The sequence below is a fragment of the Anoplolepis gracilipes genome, chromosome 1, assembly GCF_047496725.1.
Source record: "Anoplolepis gracilipes chromosome 1, ASM4749672v1, whole genome shotgun sequence".
In the NCBI taxonomy this organism is placed as follows: Eukaryota; Metazoa; Arthropoda; class Insecta; order Hymenoptera; family Formicidae; genus Anoplolepis; species Anoplolepis gracilipes.
In genome coordinates, this window is record NC_132970.1 from 8,031,559 (window position 1) to 8,052,280 (window position 20,722).

The window sequence follows — 20,722 nt, forward strand, 5'->3', positions numbered from 1 at the left end:
TGTTACGGCATTCTTTACAATACTCGTAAACGTGTCCTCTAAAAATCGTAAAATGCATTTCAAAAACGAGTCATTTTTTTACCACGGACTGTGACCAGTCTCCGGTCTAAATTATATTCGTATTTTCTATCATTATTGCTTTACTGGTGAACCTAGGTTGATGTCGAAGGTCAAATATTCTTGAAAACTCTGAATTTTCTTGTCGTGCCTATGAACAACAAAATATAAATTAAAAAACTAAAAGTTTTTTAGTCATTCTCTCACAGTATTTAAATTTTTCAAAATGTAATTTTCTCCTACAGTATAAACTAAATAATTATATATATATATATATGAGATTATTATGTAATAAATAAAACTAAGATTTGTTATAGATTAAGATTATTACAAAGATTGTTATATAATAAATATATATGTATATATATATATACTTACATTTATTTACATATTTATTTATTAAAATATATATATCATCTAAAATATAGAGTTAGTTTTATTTAGAATTGAACAAAAGAAATTTTAAAAGATCATTATATACAGATAAAGTATCCAAACTTTATTTTATTTATTTCGTGAATTCATAAAATTACGTGAACTTGTATAACAATGTGTTTAGATCTTTATGAACCATAAATTGGAAATATAAATTAATATTTTAAATATAAGTCTGTGATTAATTTTTCATGCTTACATAAAAAAGATATTTGTCGCAAAAGTTGTTTATAAATTCTGTACAAGTTGAAAATTTTCTACAAGAAATTTATAAAACTTAGTATTTTTATAAAACGTCTGCAAAGATTCTAAACTTTTTGTAAAAAAAATTGCTTTTACAAAAACCTGCAACATATTCTTAAAAACATATAATGAAATAAAAGCAGAAAGTTGCCATTGTTTTTTCAAAACTGATGTCATCTTTCTGAATATATTTGTATCTTGAAAATGCAACAAGCACTTCTAAAAGTACTTTTACAAGTGAACATGAGTATAGACTATTTATCAATTATTGCTATGATATATTTACACATTGTATAAGTTAGTCGATGTACGTTGAAAACGCCCGTCGCACAAATTACATGTCTCTACCCAACTTTGGAGCAAACCGATGTCGGTGATCGATACGTCGCAAAAGGAAGGAACATTAAGAAAGGGTTATAACCCTTTCGGTTAGTCGGCAACAGTGAGCTTTACCGCGAGAAAAGAAAAGATTGAGTAAAGGAAAGACGGCATCTTAGCCGTCGTAGTAACCGAAAAGAATAAGAGAGACGATTTGACGGCGCATTAACTTTCAGTTAGCCGCGAACATAAAAGTATCATAATTTTAATCGTAAAACCACTGTTTTGAACGATGGGCTTCCCCCTAATGCGCTACCTGACAAGAACCCTGTCGGGTCCTACTGCCACCCTTTAATGTAACGCGAATAAATTCTTATTTTCAGACAACCAAAGAGGAGGGCGCGTGGTCGCATCTCCGCTCGTAATATGGTACAATGAACGTACTGCTCAGAGGCGAGTATTATAACGCAGTCCACGAGGCTCGTTTATCATCCTAATGATAGAATTAACTTCGAATTAGATCCGCCAATTTGAACGCCGCGAGCTCATCCTAGTAAATGATTTCAAGTTTATAAGATTCATATAAAAACCTAAACTTTTGTCGAGTCAACTAGAGACTCTGTGGGGTCACTAGATTCTTCGAAATTAAAAATCGAGGACCACAATTGTTATAGTTATCTTCTGTAAAAGAACAAAATGAGATAGATATATCGATATACAATTAGCATTCATAACATTAAAAAGATCGTGAACTCTCAAACGAGAGAAAATGCATACATAATCTTTTCTTGCTTTTGCATACATCGTTTTTTTTTATTTTTTTATTTTTTTAAAAAGAAGAAGAGGTCCTTTTTTTTAAAAAAAAGCTGAAAAAATTGCGAGCAAACCGTGATTATCGAGTATGTTAAAATCTCTCTAATATTTTTTTAAAAGATAAATTCTCTAAAAAAATATAATAAACCACAATTGTTATAGTTATCTTCTGTAAAAGAACAAAATGAGATAGATATATCGATATACAATTAGCATTCATAACATTAAAAAGATCGTGAACTCTCAAACGAGAGAAAATGCATACATAATCTTTTCTTGCTTTTGCATACATCGTTTTTTTTATTTTTTTATTTTTTTAAAAAGAAGAAGAGGTCCTTTTTTTAAAAAAAAAGCTGAAAAAATTGCGAGCAAACCGTGATTATCGAGTATGTTAAAATCTCTCTAATATTTTTTTCTAATAGCACTTCGTCTAAATTGTAACAATGTCACGAGTAGACAACCATAAACAATTATGTAGTGTTATTCCAGTCATAAATTAAACAAATCCTTGGTCTCACAAAAAATAGATCTCTAGATAACGGTTCGTTGTAATAAATTACTTCTTACTCTACATTTTTCTGACTGTCATAAAAACGTGAAAAAATTCTCAGTAGTCCAGGTAAATCTTGTATAGTTTTTGTGACAATACTAAAGAACGAGTTAAAAGAAATAAAACAGTTGTTTTAGATTTCAGAATATTATAAAACTAGAGTATAAATAAAGAACACTATTTATACAGATGTAATAAAAGTAAATGGATCCTTAAATAATAAATCATTTTCTCTACATTTTGTTAATGTAGAGAAAAAATATATATATGAACCATTTTTTAAAAATTACTTGATAAATAAGGCTCTTTAATGTTTACAAACATGAACTTTAAAATCGGAGCAACTAACAATAAGAGCCAAACACGGATGGAAAATAATTTTTCTACGAAACTGATAAGTGCACAGGGCACATATTTTTTAAAATAACTTTTATAACAAATATAAATTAATCTTTTAAATTGCATAAGATTACAAAAATCTGGAAATTTTAAAATATAAAAATATAAAAAGAATATAATATTATACGAAAAATTATTTCATTATAATTCTTGTTTTCAACATAATTTGAAATATAATATTTTTAGAAAACAGAGTATAATTATGGTAGAATATCAGGAAATAAGTGTAAATATAATGCACGCAAATTTGAATGTTTAAATTTAAATCCAACGCTAAAACCTTGAAAATATGCACTTTTTGCAAATAGAAAGTCGAAGTAGCAAGTACTTAGTAAGACATTTCTGTGCAGAAGATTAATTGCCGATCACAAACGATATCCACGTTTATTTATGTCCATTTGTAACGGTTATAACAGTTTTAGTGTTACGTATAAGACAATGTAATAGACATTTAACTCGACTTACCCTTCACGCAGAATAAAAACTCAATCAGTTTAAAGTCAGACAACCAGTGAATATCTTATTGTTAGCTGAACACCAAACAGATTTCTGAAAAGCACTCTTTTACCTTTGGATTTTTCGGTTTATTTTCTCATTACATACAAGCAAAATACGATTGATGCGATGCCTCTCAATCTTTACAAAACAATTGTAAATAGAGTTAAAAGTGTTTCACCCTCTATCGAGTGAAATATGTCTGTCAGTTTACACAAAAATTTGTTCTAGTTATAAATTACACTATTAGGGTTGATTTTGTACGTTTTCGGATTAAGAATGACAAATTTAAATTTGCTCCCCAAGCAGTCTATTCATAAATATTACTCGGTTGATTACCTCTTTCTGAAGCAATCTATTTTGAAATACTAGAATTGAGATGTATAATATATCAACAAATATCTAGTTCTCAATGTCAATATGCATTATATTATCTTCTTGAAATAAAAGCATTCCTATTAAATAATACAGATATATTATACTCTCTTACAATAGAATAGTTTATAATGCGTGTATATATGTATACAAATTTTTCTTTACTAAAGAAAAAACTTTTCCCATACTATAAAATGTTTCAAAAAGATAATCTTTTCTAATAATAAATATATTTTTATCAGAAAATTTATAATAAATTTATAATAAAAAAATTTACAATAAAAAATCTACATCAATTCTATATATATTATTATAAGATTGCACAAATTTTTTACAATAAGAAAGTCATCTGTGCAAATCGTGAAAATATTTTTAAACACTTTACTTTTAAAAATATATTTTCATTACTTTTGTCAAAAAATGTGTGATAAAATCTATATAAATATTATATATTTATGTAAGATTACAAAAGTCTTTTAGAAATAAAAAAAAAAAGAGTCATCTGCGTGAACCGTGACGCGTAGGGCACGGCATTCGACGGGAGGGGAAGAGGGTTACTAAGGTCATCGAGTGTGGGAACCAAGAGCGGCACGGCGAGATGATGAGGATGACGCCACCACGCGTGACGTCATGCGAAGCCGCGAGAAAAGAAGCTGGACGCTCCAAAGAGCATTCTCGTAGATCGGAGACGTTTGGCATATGAGTCACTGTGTTCCGGTACACGGCGACGAACCGTGTTCCGTTGGCTCGCGCGCGAGCGGGCGCCTCTCTAATTAGAACAGGCTGAAAATAAACTCGGATCGTTTGCTTTTAATTGCCCTCCTAGACAGTCCCGGACCGACGCCCCTCGAGAGTCTCTCCTTTGTACATTCGCGCTCAATAAAGTCGGACTCCTCGGAATTACGTCTTCGAGTTCTGCTGTAACCGCTTAATTAGCCAACGCGACATAAATCTTTCGTCGTGGTATCCATATTTTTAAATTCCAGGTTATTATAATAAAATAATGTATGAGACATGCATATGTGTATGTGTGTGTGTAAAGTAATGCTGCGCTTCCGTGGAAGATTATGAAACCGGCATCTCATACGTCTAGCGTCTGCTCATTTCGATACGAAACACATACGTGAATCCGATCTTCAGATCGGAGTGAATCGGAGGATGGTTAAGAAGAATGCATGTAATAGCGATTGACGCGCGTAGCATCGTGGGGCGCGCGCGAACATCGTGAATATGCAGCCGGTACTAATTTAATATTCTCTTCGCCAGGACAAGACAGCCGTGACAACGTGGCTTGCGTCGAGTCACGACGCAGAAACAATTCGCCTCGTGGTGCAGGATAATCTGGCACGCGGCACCGTGCGATTGTCACGAAGATATCCGACACCACTCTTGCACCGCCGTCTCGCCACGTCATCCTTCTTCTCTTTGTAAGAGACGAGATTGCACGGACTAAGGATAGACGCGAATAAGCATAAAGGACTTAAGGAAAGACGAACTCGAGAAGAGAACTCAAAGAGAAGATATAGCTATAGTAATAGACGGCAAAAAATGTGTATCATTTTTTAACTTGAATTTTTTAATTTAATTCCAACTCTTTTAATCTAAATCTAATTGTAATTAAATTATTCTAACAATAAGTAATTGTAATAATTTGTCAAATGTAACAATCAACAAAAGATAAGAAATGTAAGAAAAAGCCAATGAACAAAGCCGTAAAATTTTCTACGAATAAGCACAAAGAGATATGTATAAGAGAGAGGTATATGACCGTACACTGTGTCGCGAGCCCGTATTAACTTTAACGAGTGACGGCCCACGCGACGATTCAATGGGTCGAAGGTCAAGCAGACGTGAGAATCTTCGTGAATTCTTCATTTCTCTGACCTTCGAGATGAAAACGGAGGATTGCCCGACAGGTTGACTAATGTGGATGTCATCTTTCCTGTTGCATATACTGTTGTAGCCAGTTAGCATTCTTTAATAAATTCTTGATGACCACACCTGCAACACACATGTACGTATACGCACAAACACACATACAATTTAATTCAAAGAAAATCTATAGAAATGTTCAATGAAATGATATAGATTTATTTTTCTTTCTTTTTTTCTGAAGCTGAAAGCAAGAGAGACTGAATTATATCCCTTGAAAAATATATTACTAAACAATAAAAGAAAAATAAATCACCAGTGGGTTATCTTACCATTAAACTAAACATTTCACTATTGTGTGCTTACTTCAAGCTGACACCAAAGGACCAAGCTTTCAAGTAATAAAGATTACAGGAGAAAACGATTATTTTCATCTAGCTGTTTGTTCGAAAATACATTTCGAGATTGTCCTTCAAGAGACAATTGCTGAGGGATCAGAATAAAAAATTGCAATAGGCGCAGCTAACTTGTTGGTCGTGTTAACGAGTACTCACACGCGCGTCGGTTTTGTTCATAATCGTAAAAAACAGGAATCGGTCAGAGCGGTCAATATATAACGTGTCCGCATTTAGCGAACGGAAGCCTATTCTCGAACGCCATCGTTTTTCTCTCCCCCTGCTTCCTTTCTCTCTCTCTCTCTCTCTCTCTCTCTCTCTCTCTCTCTCTCTCTCTCTCTCTCTCTCTCTCTCTCTCTCTCTCTCTCTCTCGCTCTGTCTCTCTCTATCTCTCTGCCGCCCTCTGCTCGCGGTCTGGGCAGTCCATTCTGTGGCGATGATTACGCATATAAAAATGTAATTTCTCACCGCGAGTTGACGGTGCGCGATGCGTGTGGTCTAGGTTGGCGCATGTGTGTGGCCAGACCGAAATTTACGATTAAAAATCGACGACGTGGTGCGTATGGTCGTAAACCTCGATGGAAGCCACGGATTCTACAAAACGATCGATTTGTCATTACGAAACATTCCGATAAAGATCCACTCATGAGATATACGAGGTCTCCGGATTACTCCGCCGCATCTTTTTGTCGCAGTTACGCGGCTGATTTACAGCAGTTACCGCGCGATAATTTTTTTCTAAAAATATTAATATTTATGTATTATAAATATGTGCGTGTTTGTTTTATAATATATTTTAATATTCATACAATACTATAATAATTAATCAACTTATGTACTAATGTACGTCATATACATTTAAAAAAGATTAAAATAAATCGTCGTAGAATTATTTATTTTATAACTATACGAATCTCTTTTTTCTTCCTACTCAAACTGACGTATTAATCGAACGTCAGATTGGTTTCCCAATTAAACTAAAAGACCAAAATTAAAGAAGGAAAAGGCTGAATTATAACGCTCGGTCAGTTCCGATGACTAAACTGTACTGGCTATTAAAACAGACAACGTAAAATAGGATTTACAACGGTGCGCCTACAAAATGGTATACATAAAAAGGATACTTTATTTCTTAATAAGTAACTCGGCCAGCCTTTTAAACGAGTAGTCTTTTTGATAATTCACATTTTCTACCTCTACTATATAAATCTTTTTTTTTTTTCACGAAGACACGTTTAAAAAAAGTTTTTACTTGATTTACCGTTCGAAATTTGCAAAAAATACGGAAACCGTTGCTCGTCATTGTGTCTTTACCGTTCAGATTGATTTTTTTGCACAAGAGGGTTTAAAGAGAAATCTTTGCTACTAGTTACCTTACCGTTTGTCACCCGTAAAAAAAATACGGAAGCCGTTGTTCAACCTAGTAGCCAACCCTTTTTTTTGTCTGTTTTTTTAATAATACCGCAAATTATAGCGGTGTACCTTAGTTTCGGGAAGATAAATTCTAAAAATGGAAATTGTGGATAGCATAAATAATAAAGTTAACAGTTAAGGGGAAGCGCAAAAAAATATCTCCGCGAAGTGAAAGTTACTTTACGACTGTACACGTTAAAATAAATACCGTGAAGTCTGGAACCTAACTATACACGACAATCTTTTTGACCTTTTTACCAAATTCTAAACAATAAAGGTCAACTGCAAAAATCTTCGTGCAACCATGCTTGTTTAATAATTTCTGGCCTAAATGATTTTTTGCTTTTTCCTATTTTTGAACGCAAGAACAACCAACTCAACTCTTCTACGAAGAAACTTTTTTTCCGGCAGGAAAATTCGAAGTGCAGGCATCTCAACAGAACAATATTTTGACTTGAGAAGGGAATGTTACCCTTTTCGCTAGAAAGATTTTGTAAAGATTAAAAACTCCTCCCGGTACCATAAAACTAACTTTATATTTTTACCACATCTTTCACCCCACACGAGTGAATACGACGTCGAAATAAACACTAGAGACGGAAATATCGTATTGTGAGGAAACGACTGTCCGCAGCCGGCAAACATATAAATCTCCATTTCCCGGCGGAAATGCGCAATGAAATTAACAGAAGCTACGACAAAAAAATAATTACCGTATCTTAACCCACAAGCCCACATTTCCATTGAAGACAATCTGAGTAAGTAATTTTAATTTTATTGATAAGATGCATCGAATTTGTGTGATTATTTGATGTACGACGCACCAGAGAAAGCAGAACAAAATAAATTTCATTTTATGCTGTATAATTTGATAACTATAACTGTAACTATAAAAATAACTAAAAGTTTGCTGCAAAAATTAATCACATATATTCTATACTTTAACATACGTCATCTACGTTTAAAACAACAAATAAACCATGAAATGTTCAGTTTTATTATATAAAGTTTTTCTCTTTATTTCCGTTCAAACTGGTATATTAATATCAAACATCAATCGAGTTTCCCGATGAATTATAAAGACCAAAAATTTCAGAAAGAAGAAGCTTGAATAATCTATCTGTCGTTCGATCACTCTGGAAATCAAACCATAACGGCTCTTAAAACAGATTAAAATATAATTTTGATGTAACCTGCTGTGCGGCTATAAAACAGAAAGAATAAATTTTATTTCTTTTGGAGAGGAACGTAAAAATTCAATTAGTAGAATTTACAAATAATAGCTTTGAATAGACCATAATAGCATTTTTTCAGAGAGATTAGATCTATACCTAGATATAGATCTTTATTAGGCTATAAACCTGAAATACAAAACATCTTAAATGTGTATGTATTCGCTCTTCGTAAGAAAGACTGCCCATGTACTGCAATTTCAGCTCTTTTACGAAGTCTAGGATTTTTATAAAATGTCTGTCTGCAAGAATTTACAAAAAAACTACCACTACGTTTTGTGAAAATTTTGCTTTTACAAAAAAAATTTGTAACACATTCATAAAAAAAACGCATAGAACGGCATAAAAACAGACAATCGTCACATTTCTTGAAGACGTCAACTTTTTATAAAACATTTCGCATCTACGAATGCAGCGTTCTAAATCCTTTGTTTTGTATAACCAAATGTAAGCATATTGTGCATCGACTGTCATCACTGCCATGTTATTTACTCGTTTTATACGTCAATCGATACACGATAGAAACATCCATTGCACAAATTCCGTGTCGCTATCACGCTTTCAGTCGATTGACAACATCGAGTTTTATCGGGAAGAAAGAAAAGCGACAGAAAAGAAGAAAGAACAGCGTCGGAGGCAGTTCAAGAGAATGAGAGAGACGATTTGACGGCGCATTAACTTTCAGTTAGCCGTGAACATAAAAGTATCGTAATTTTAATCGTAAAATCACTATTTTGTACGACGCGGCGGGCTTTCCTCGATGTGCTGCCTCACGAGACCCTATTGGGTCCTACTACGCCTTCCTTTAACATATGACGCGGATAAATTCATATAGGACCACCAAAGAGGCAGCGTGCAATCGCACCTTCATGATATATGGCACAATGAACGTATCACACTAGCGCTTATGATGCAATTCACGAGGCCCATTAATCAACATGGTAGTAAAATTAACTACAAATTAAGTACACCGATTTGGATGCGCCACAAATCTTTAATACTTATTTTAAATTAATTACTTTTGAATCTGCATGAATTCACAAAGGAACCTGAACTTTTGTTGCATAATTAAGAGACTGCAAAAAGTTAAAAATCATGATTTTTTTTGCAAGAAGACAATGAGAAAAAAAATATAAATATAACAATCACTATAATATTATATATATATATTTTTTTTATTTATGTATTGCATTTTATTTTTTGTTTATATATATATAATATTTTATATATTTTATTATATTTTGTAATATTAAAAAAATTACGATATCTTGAATAAGACATAGTGTATGATCTTTTTTCTATGCTCTACATACATTGATTTGCATCTAAAAAAAAACAGTTCTTTAAAGGACAGTGATCTTAAAATTCCGAGCAAACCATTACCATAAATGTTAAAAATCTCTTTAGTGCATTGTTTAGAAAGACATATTTTCTAAAAAAATATAATAAACAATAGACACCTCATCTAAACTGTAACACTGTCGCAGACACACAATATAGCCTTTGTTTCTCAGCTATTCATAAATTAAGCAAATCCTTGGTCTTACAAAAAAACATATTCTAAATAACGGTCCGCGTATAACGGTTCATCGCAAAAACTTCTTGCTCTACATTTTTTGATTGCCATAAAAATGTGAAAAGACTAGCAGACTTCGAATCCTGGGCGCTTGCCTGCATCTCACGTAGGCATCTTTTCGGCATGGTATTGTGAAATAAAAATAAAACAACCGTTTTTTTTCATCCACTGACAGACGTATGTCAAAGCATCGTGAGAGATTAAAGGATGACATCTAACCAAACACTCTCAATCTTCTTTAGTGACGAAATTAATATACATTGTACACAATTTCGACAGAATTTATACAATATAATTTTTTTCTTTTATAAAAATAATTATCATTTAAGATGATGGAATTCGCAGAAAACTGAAATGACTACTTTTCGTAAATTTCAACTTTAATGTAATAAATAATTCAAGTTTAATGGCCTCTCGATATCTAAGAAAACTGTCCGAAATATCGCTACTCTTCCGGCCCAACAGGGACATGGGCGCTTATAAATATCAATTATATACTGCGTAATTTCCCATATCAGCATAATTCGCGGAACCTATGAGAAAAAAGAAAAGCAGTTACTCGCCGACCACCCAGTAGCGGCTCTCTAAACGTGCCGAACGCCGTCCTTCGTGCGCGACTCGCTTTGCTCGATGACGGAGTGGATGGTGGTAAAGCGGGTGGCGTCGTTAAAAAACGCTTAAACTGGAAGATTACACGACTTAAGGATGCAAATTGCGGTGTCACTGCGTATATACACGCGATGTATGACCCGTCACGACATGAACTCTATCGCAATCTGCATAATCGTTTCGTTAGGTCGAGCCGATGTTGATTGTAGATGAAAGCCGCGCTAAAAGAGTTGACGGAAAAATCGATTTCTTCGTAGCTGCTACTACCAATGACGAATTATTAAGACGGAAAAGAGAAAGACAATCCAAATTATATATAAGATGCAAAGTCAATTAGAAATTGATTGTTGAAAACGATTAAATCATGCTTAATGAGAGAATGTTTTCTTATCGTATTTTGTCAATTTTATCATAAAATAATATTAATTGCAACACGATTAATTATAAACATATTTATAACATTAAACAAAAACATATTAAATTCCAATTATAGAAAATATGAAAATTAATCACTTTTACATAGGTATACGTATACGTACATACGAAATATTTAAGTTAACAAATTAATTGAGTTAAGAAATATTTTAATATATATTATGTAAAATATATAGAATACATAATAAAATAGCTCACATATAGCGAATTATAAAGGAAATTTTGTGATTCAATTCAAATAATCTGTGTCACACGATCGAGTAAAGACTTATAATCGCGTGGCAAAAATATGCGCCGAAGGGAACAGGTGCCGGAGATATCAACTTTTCGCAACTCCCGTGTGCCAGCGTTCATTAAAGCAAATAATGTGAGGGAATTCTTCACTGTACGATACGTTCATAACGGTCACATAGATACCCCGAAGCAATATATTAACTATCTACAGGTGTATGTGTATGAGAATATTATGCATAACATTAGCCAAAGTAGTATACAAAAGACAATGTTAATATTAGCAACATCGATGTACTGTTAAGATATTCTAATCTCTATCCTATTCTTTAGCTCATATAATTTATGATATATATAATTATAATTTATTATATTAGAAAAGAAAAGATTTATACGCGTACGCTCACAAAGTAACTATTTTTCCTTTCGTAATTATCTTATATCATAATTTGCTAATAGGATAAAATAAAATCGATCTCTTCGATGAACGGAAATGGAGAGAAGCGCAGAATCGTCCACATAATTCAATACACAGAGCATAATATCCAATTAAGCCGAATAGATCCTAATTTGAAAAACTGATTGAGGCCCCGCCGCGCAATCTTTGTACCACGGTAGTCTTGAACAGACGGATGCACAGTAGCTGATTATTTTATATTGGCCGCAGACTGCGATCGCGAAACTGAGGGAACGTACGTTAATCGATGTACAATTTCGAGGGATCGCTATCGATTTCATCTCGCGCACATCCGCGAATATGGTAGCAGAATTACATATTTCAACGTATATACCCGTACAGCTGCAGCGCTCCGGACATATGATTCGCTCCTCTCCATTCTGATAATTATGCTAAGGACCAAGCGCTACCCTTCAATTTAAAACTAAATTCATTAATATGATAATCAATTTAACTGTCATTCTTGCATTTTCTTGCGTGTGAGCGAATATTTCTTTTTTATACTGATGACTCGAGAACACACGAGTCGGATTACAAAGGCGCGTAACGACCCTTATCCTGTTCCGCGCCGCCGTCAACTGCTTTCGAAGTTTCTTCCGATCAATTAGCATCCCCGAGCGACACCCTTTGTGCCAATATTTACTCTTCGCGGCAAACAACCCCTTCCGCGGGAACTTTTCCACGTCTCGGTTTTTTTTACCCGTAAACTTCTACGCGACCGTGAGTGCGCTCGGGGCGACCCTTACCACCGAATTATCATATTATTTCTATTAGACAGCTCGCTACCCACAATTAACGCGGACGTATCAGGAAATTAACGAACCGAGACCACGATGGGGACGATGGAAAGGGGGGCGGGGGAATAAGCCGTCGCGACGATACCGTCCTTTCTTTAATCCCTCCTCATTCCGCTTCGAATGAAGGAAACCTGTTCCTCGGCAATAACGGGGTGAGAATGAGAAAGACAGAGATGAGATAGAGAAAAGGATAAACGAAAAAAAAAAAAAAAATGGAAAGCATCTTCGTGCGTTGTCCCGGGGGCTCGACAAAATGACGGAGAAACTTCTTACGAAAAGTTTTTTGCGAGTAGCTGACGAGGCTTCCGCTAATTAATGCGCGCTGCGCTGTCGGGGAGACGACCACGAATGAGCGCGCGCGCGCGAGCGGGACGGCGTGGATAATTGGAATTATGTGAAAAAGGCTGTTGTAAGAAAGGACGAGCGTGGAAGGCGTTTGAAAAAAAAGGGCACGTTGTCGTCACGTGACGGATGTAATTGACGATCGAGAAAAGGACCCTCGGACCGCCGACGTAAATTGAATTCACGACTTGAAGAGCTTTTTTTTCGACAAAACGCCAACCGTCGCTCAATGTTGCATACATATAATATAGTTGGGTCCATATAAATTTTAATCCTCAGTCGTTATCGTAATTTAATATTTTGGCAAGATAAAAGATACATTTTCGCGAAAATTCTAATCGATGTATAACACAAATGTACAAAAATATACTATATCTAGACATCATGTAACAATGCCTATGTAACTGTTGTATCGCTGTCAACACATCCATATTCATTCGCCGACGATCAGCAAGTCTGTAATAATCCCTCAATAATAAATGCAAATGTTCGTTTTATACATACGCGTATTTATCGCGAAAACACTTTATTGCGTTTATATCGTCGCGATGCTTCCAAATACGGGGTTGAAACCGTTTTTTAAGCAACATCGTGCCGATCCTAATGCCTCTTAAGACATCGACATTCTGTGCGAGATGACACGTTACGTGTCTAATCTACGAAACGTTATGTAAATTTTATTACGCCGACTCGCGGTGTGCCGGAACATGGGAATTTATTTCGCGATGGAGTTTATTTCGCGAGCCAAGAGTTACGGCTGTGTTTTCCATCGGTTACAGGTGTGTCTGATTCTGACTACAGTGTCGGCATCGCAGCATCGAATGGGAATTGATCGATTATGCTAACTGTCGGCATGCACGAATAGAGAGAGAAAACGATAGAGAGTCGTGAAATGTAATATACAGTCGTCATCTCGAGGAAGATTCCTGCAGTACGAAATGTGAGACAAAAACGCAAGGTGTTTCAGGGATTTCAGAGCCTCTAAAAAGGTCCCTTAAAAGCAGATGCTAGTATGTTTCAAACAATGTACAACAAACAATGCACATTGATTGTTCATAGGTATTCGCAATATTTTTCAACCCAACGTTCGATGACTCGCAAAACTTTTGTAACATACATGAAAGTACCCGAAAATTTCTAATATATATAAAAATGATAAAAGAAATATTAACAGTAATAAAAAATAAAAGAAATTATAAATGTAAATCTCCAACAAGAGGGAAGCATTCAAACGATGCCGGAAAATATAATTGTCTCTGTATCCCGTGAAAAATACAATGTAGGATATTCTTATGTTCATCTTAGTGTATCCTGTAATCGATCAAAGAGTGTCGAGGAATAGATACGTCACGACATTCTGATAATCCTTACGAATCGTGCAGGTTCACACCAAAAGAAACGCGAAAGAAAGACGGTAAAATATCCTCGTGAAACGAAGGCGTTTCTTTTCTGTCTCTCTCTCTCTCTTCTCCGACTAGACGCGGTGCTTTTTCAAAACAGTTGAATAAAATTATTATGATAAGACCTCGATTAATTTCAAGCAGTGAAACTCCGGTAGTCGCCGAGCCGCGTAAGCCAGACTCTGAATAGGCTTACGTAGCGGCTGGATGTATATTCCGCGACCTCTCCTTTTTTCCACTCTTCTCTCCTTTCCTCTGAATCTTTGTTGCGTCCGTCGTTCATACGTTTCTAAAGACCGTAGAATCCTTGAATCGTGAGCGAGTGCGAGACGCAGAATCGGCGGTCATTAATATTGTCGGATTAAACGGCCGCGTGCATTAATCCGACCCCGAAGACGAAATCCTATTTCACGTCCCGGGCCTTCGGGGGTTTCTTGTTTCGGAATGTCAGTTTCATTAGAGTCGTCCGTGATCGAGAAAACGATTAAAACAAGGGGTGGGAGAGAAGAGGTAGATTCGAGCGAGCAAAGTGTCGAGAAAAAAGTACTCGCTCGGAAAAGAATTTCGGATACTTTTCGGCGATCATTTATCACGACGTCGAGATTGGCAAGTTTTACATAAAAGTTTTTTTTCTCTCTTTCTCTCTATTTGCATTTAAAATAATTTCGATTCGTCTCGCTGAAATGTACAAGAACAAGAGATACTAAGGTTTTTCAGCATTTTTTAAGTATTCATCATTTGTACTGGAAACCGCATTAAACCATATTAAATGTTCTAGGATGTCCACGCGATCGACATAATGGAATGAAAGTAGAAAGCACAAGACACACGTACAGAGCACTCCCCGCAGGCTTTCTTTTTCTACCTGAATGCGCAAGGGCGGCGCGTCGTTGACTGATCGTTGCCGCATAAGTTGTTGGCTGCAGGCCGACAAATAGTATAATTAATATCCTACAAATGTTTTGTTGTTTAATTTTACTTTCTAAAGAGACGTGCGAATTTTCTATATTCTTACCGTGAGAAATTTCTTTTACCCTGATTATGTGCCACCGACATATGCCCGTATTGCAACGAGGCCCGCATTCTTCTTCATTAAATTTTGCAACAGAAGCCTCTTTTGTTATGACTAGCTAGCCAGCCGTTGCGCCAGTCACTCGTGAGTATTAATATATTGCTTTCAATTTATGCAGGACAATATATGCAGGATGTACTTTATGCATTTTATAAGGAATATTAAAAACGATGAAATATTTTTTCAAGTTTGTAAAATCAACATTTTTTACGACTTTCCTTCTCTCTTTCTATGTGATTTTAGTATCTATTTTTAATATCGATGAATAACCGTATTTCCAAGAAGCGACACGATTTATAACGCCGTTAATGTTACAGTTACTTTTTTTAAAAAACAGTAACAGTTACTTTTTTTGAAAACTGTAACAGTTACTTCTTTTGGAAACTGTAACAGTCTTTTTGTGACTGTAACAAAAAAGGGACTGTAACGGTAAGACATCAGTGTCACAAATTTCATCTCTCTAACGGGGAAAGAACTTTGTTACATTTTTTTCGGCAACCAATAATAAACTCAATAGTTACTTTTTCGTTAATTTTCATGTCTACATGAAATAATTTTCATGCAAATACAAAAGGAGTATTAAAATTTTTTTAATAATTTATAGATAATTTCGATAAAATTTAATGACTTTTAAAGCAAATGTAATTCTTATATAACTTTTGCAAAATAAAAATAAAAATTTTTATCTAAAATAAAATAAAAATAAAATGTTAAATAAATTTGACTCGTAAATTAGCATATTACATTAAGATTTTGAAATTGCATAAACTGAAAGATGCAAAAAAAAGTGATTTTGACAATGTTATCAATTAACAGTTAACGTTTGCGCTTGCACCGAATTTTTCTTATCTACTGTAGTTGGGAGGAAATTTATTGAGCAGAAAGAATGAAATTCGATATTATATCCTTAACACTTACTTATCTCAACGCGAAGTCTTCCGTGAAACGTTAAGAACAATACACGTCTGAAGGACGGAGATATAAACACGTCCGCAGGAAATATCTCGAAACTCATTCGACATTTTACGATCTTATTGAATACGACAAGCATGGCCTAGAATTTTAGTACAGTCATTCACGAACATCCCTGGTAAAAGTTTGCTCCACCGATCGCGTCGCCACACATTCATATCGATTTTCGTTTGCAACACGAAGAAAGATATAGGCAAGGAGCAGGGATTATATTAATTCCGATATTATAAATTTGTGTGCGATTTTAAAAATTAAATTTATATAATCAAATATATCACGCACACACAATACACTACAATTATATTGTACATTTATTATATGATATTTTGTCCCTTCAAAAAATTTTAATATGGAATTATGACTGAATATTGATGAAATAAATTATTGATTCCGAGGAAATTTAAACACAAAATAATAACTTGTTATAAATCATGATTTTTATTTAAAGTGATTGTTACTTTAATTGCAGACGCTAATTTTAATTAAAATAACTTTAAAAAACCGTTCTTGCATCTCCCATACATTTCTAATTATATTATTAGAAAATGTATCGGTGTAAAATCAATACTTGAGCAAGCGCAATCGAAAAATATTCAAACACGGTAAATAATACGTCAATTTATTAGAGCATGCTCATCTTCGAGGGAGAAACAATTATTACGGAATATGTTTCGATATCTTCATACGCTTATCCCATCATAATTGAGCAAAAAATGACTCTTAACTTTGCGATCTTACGGCAAGGACGAGATGTTCGGTATACTCTGTTGCACTTTCCGCGATGCGTTTCGCGGCCGAGCCAATTCTGATCGGCTCTCCCTATCGAAGATCAACCGCAAAATGGAGCACACATCTGGCTCAGGCGGTCGGTCCTGAAGAGGAGGAGGAAGAGGAGGAAGAATCGCAGTCTCAAGTACTCTCGATGTTCGCCGCAGGAGTATCACGTTGCGCCTCACGTCTGGACGAGTTTACTCACGAACAGGCCATACGACTCGTCTGAACGGATTTCTAGAGTCTCGTGGCGCAACCCCGCTCAATTTGCACTTCATTTGCTTCAGATCGGGTTGCCCCTTCTTTTTTGGCACGCGCAGTCGTACATACACACGTGCGGCACGCAAGAGTCCGACGAATTCTCCGGTGAATGTCTCTAGAAAAATTTCCCTCGAGTAAATCGTCACGCAAATAATCCGCTCCGACGGATGCGTCGAGCGAATGAACGCTGCGCCACTGCCTCTATTCGTATGTCGTCGATTTTTACGAAATTGATGCGTGCTGGCACGCCGTCAAAGACATGGTTGTGAAATATATGGGCCACCGCAATCTCTTAGGATATCGTATGAAGCATGGTGGATTGAAATTACTGTGTCGCGTTGTTGAATCAGCCAAGCTTCACGAAAGGCTTCGTATTATTTAGCTTCACGAAGCATGCGTGACATGAACGACGTGCATCTATATGTTCGACGAGAAGTAGAATATTTAGAGAAGATAGTGTGATGATTATAAATTTAGTACATCGCACACGTGATAGATGTATGTTTTTATTCGTGATAATTTGTCTTTACATCAGCAGCATAATTGCTAGTTAAGTTTTCACCTTTCGAAAAGTCATCGATTTCACGACCGTTCGTCCGTTTTCTCGTCGTTAGATCGCCGATGAAAGCTGCAGCTAGAACGCTTGTTCGATGATAAATAGCCTTTGAATCATTATTCACTTTCCAACACCCTCTGTGCCGATAATCAAACGGATGTTCTTTCATTTTACTGAAATATCCATGACTGACGGCATCAGAAGTTATTCAGAGATAAGATTTCATAATTTTCGTTCAATTTATTTTACGTTTAATCGACCAGACTGCTCGTTCATTCATTTTTTCTTTAAGTCAGAAAGACAATGGGTAAAATAGATCGATCTCCTAAGAAAACTTTTAAATGTTTTCTTACAATGTTTTTAAATTGCAGAACTAACAATAAGGTTAAAAATAAGTTTTTTTTAACTTTCAACTCTTTGTAAAAGAATTTTAACCAATTCATTCCATGGGTTTAAATAAAGAAAACTAACAATGTTATCGTATTCAGCAAGTGAAAAAAACATGTGTTATACTTGTTAGCAAAAATTTATTTTACCCATTGTCCTTTTCATATTTTCAAAGCAGTATAGGGTGAGTCAGACAGTATATACAGGGTGTCCGGTAATGACCGCCTCACCTCTCTAGGGTGAGTCAGACAGTATAATACTAGCTCGATTGGTTAGTTATTTCGTAGAGCTCACTTATAAATTTTCGACGGTACATTTCCTCACATAAACACGTAGTGAAAATGCAATAGCACAAATATATGCGTGGCATTTTATCACATTTTAAAATTCAGTCTTATTATGTGAAAGATGTGTCTCCATTAGTAATTCTCGCCTACACACCATGCATTTTTACATCTCGTTTTAAAACGCAACGCTGCAGCGCGCCTCTACACATCGCCAAGAAGGTGTGAGCCTCATCCTGTGATGTACGCGATATACCCCCTGCTGTCAGCTTTTTCATGCCTAATCGCGAACGCAGTTGCCTCATGGAACCCAACGCGTGCCTGATGTGACACATATCGCGTCATTACAAAATTCTTACACAGAGGTGGAAGATTACGACGTTTTGCCATTCGAAAGATGCTGTCTGAAAACGCTATTCAAAAATTTTATACTCGTAACTTAACGTCAAGAGTAAATAATTCGACTAGGGAAAGATAATAATTAAAGATAAGATAAAAATAATAAAACGACCGTTTTATTATTATAAAAATAAAAATCTTATAATTCGAAATTTCTAAAGATATGATAAAAAAAATGCAATTAAAGAATATAACGTCGAATTATCTTCTTTCTGTTCGATAAATTGTCTCCCAACTACAGTATAGAAAGAAATTCTGACGCAAGAATAATTGCGATAACAATGTGCAATGAAATGCATATGTGTAATCAAAACGTTATACAAATACAAATATTTATGTATTATATAATTTAAAAAAAATTCAAGCACAATCCGCGCACGTCGAAATGTGAGATCGAATAGATCAATATCGGGAAGAGTATCTTGTATAAAAAAGACATAATTATGTAATTCAGAATTAAAAATAGATAAAAATTACACAGAGAAATATAAAACATATAATGTGGGTTTTATTTATTATTTTTGCGAATATATATTATGGCTAGATACATGAAGCACCAGAATATTTTCGTTTAATCCAATATTTCTTTTTCTTCAAATAACCGAGGAAAAAAAATGAAATAAAAAAATATGAAATTTGTGATTTTAGAGGAAAGAATATTTTTTTGAAATATGCGACTAACCCTTTTCCACTCTTTCGTGGCCTAATATTATTAATATAAAGAGTAAACCATTTACTGATATTGAGTGCGGACGCGGTGAACCGTCGAAAATAAAGTAGACCACAAAGAGGAATCTGTTAGGTTAGAAAATTGGACTAGTTAAACATGACGAATCGATCATTTCCAATGAAAGGGTTTACTAGAGCATTTATTATAACTCAAACCTGTAACTCATAACTTCTTTTTGTGAGAAAATTTTTAAAAAATGCATGCAACCCTTTTACGGCCTTGAGAATTTCCGATTCTGGAAATCTCGCGCCGTAAAAAGGTGAAAGTCGACATCGAAGAAGTATTGACAATTTTTTACGATTATTTTATGGCTGGAAAGTGGTAAAAATGTCCCGACTGATCGCCACAATCACGAGAAAGGGTTTATGGTTCTTTTCCTCCTCGCAATTTTTAAACTTTACGGCGGATTTTTCCTTTGAACACTATCTTGTTATGCTTTACCCTTTCGAATTTCACGAATGCGTGACTTTTTCACCAAGGTCAACTCTTTTTTTATGGTTTTATTATGTCTATCTCGTGTTGTCGAATGTCCTGACTGTATTTCTTTAAAAAAATGAAGAGAAAAGGTTATCTCTTGTTCGAAAAAAATATATCTTTCAAATATTTTGTGGTTTAGACCATATCGATAGTTTAACCCTATTCAAAAAAGCTACGTAAACTTCTACTGTCTGTCGTCTTTTTGTCCACAAATCAAATGAAAGGTTTTACTTTTCTCAACCCTTTATTGAAACGGTTAAGTTAGAGGTCGAAATTGTTAAAAAAAGTATCTACGTCTGTTCATTGCTTTTTAACGTTCGCAATAAATAGACGCAGAAATAACTAATATAAATCGCTTTCTAACTGTAT

The 20,722-nt window shown here is 34.8% G+C and overlaps 1 long non-coding RNA gene across 2 annotated transcripts in view; it reads right to left on the reverse strand.

Moving 5' to 3' along the window:
* Positions 1-4,069: 4,069 nt before the first annotated feature.
* LOC140669956 (uncharacterized) overlaps positions 4,070-20,722 on the reverse strand; it is a 238,941-nt gene continuing 222,288 nt past the window's right edge. Inside the window, exon 5 of one of the 2 annotated variants that reach the window (XR_012047461.1) lies at positions 4,070-5,686. This is a non-coding gene — a long non-coding RNA (uncharacterized lncRNA). The remainder of the gene's footprint in view (positions 5,687-20,722) is intronic. The other variant, XR_012047447.1, reaches the window with a different exon arrangement.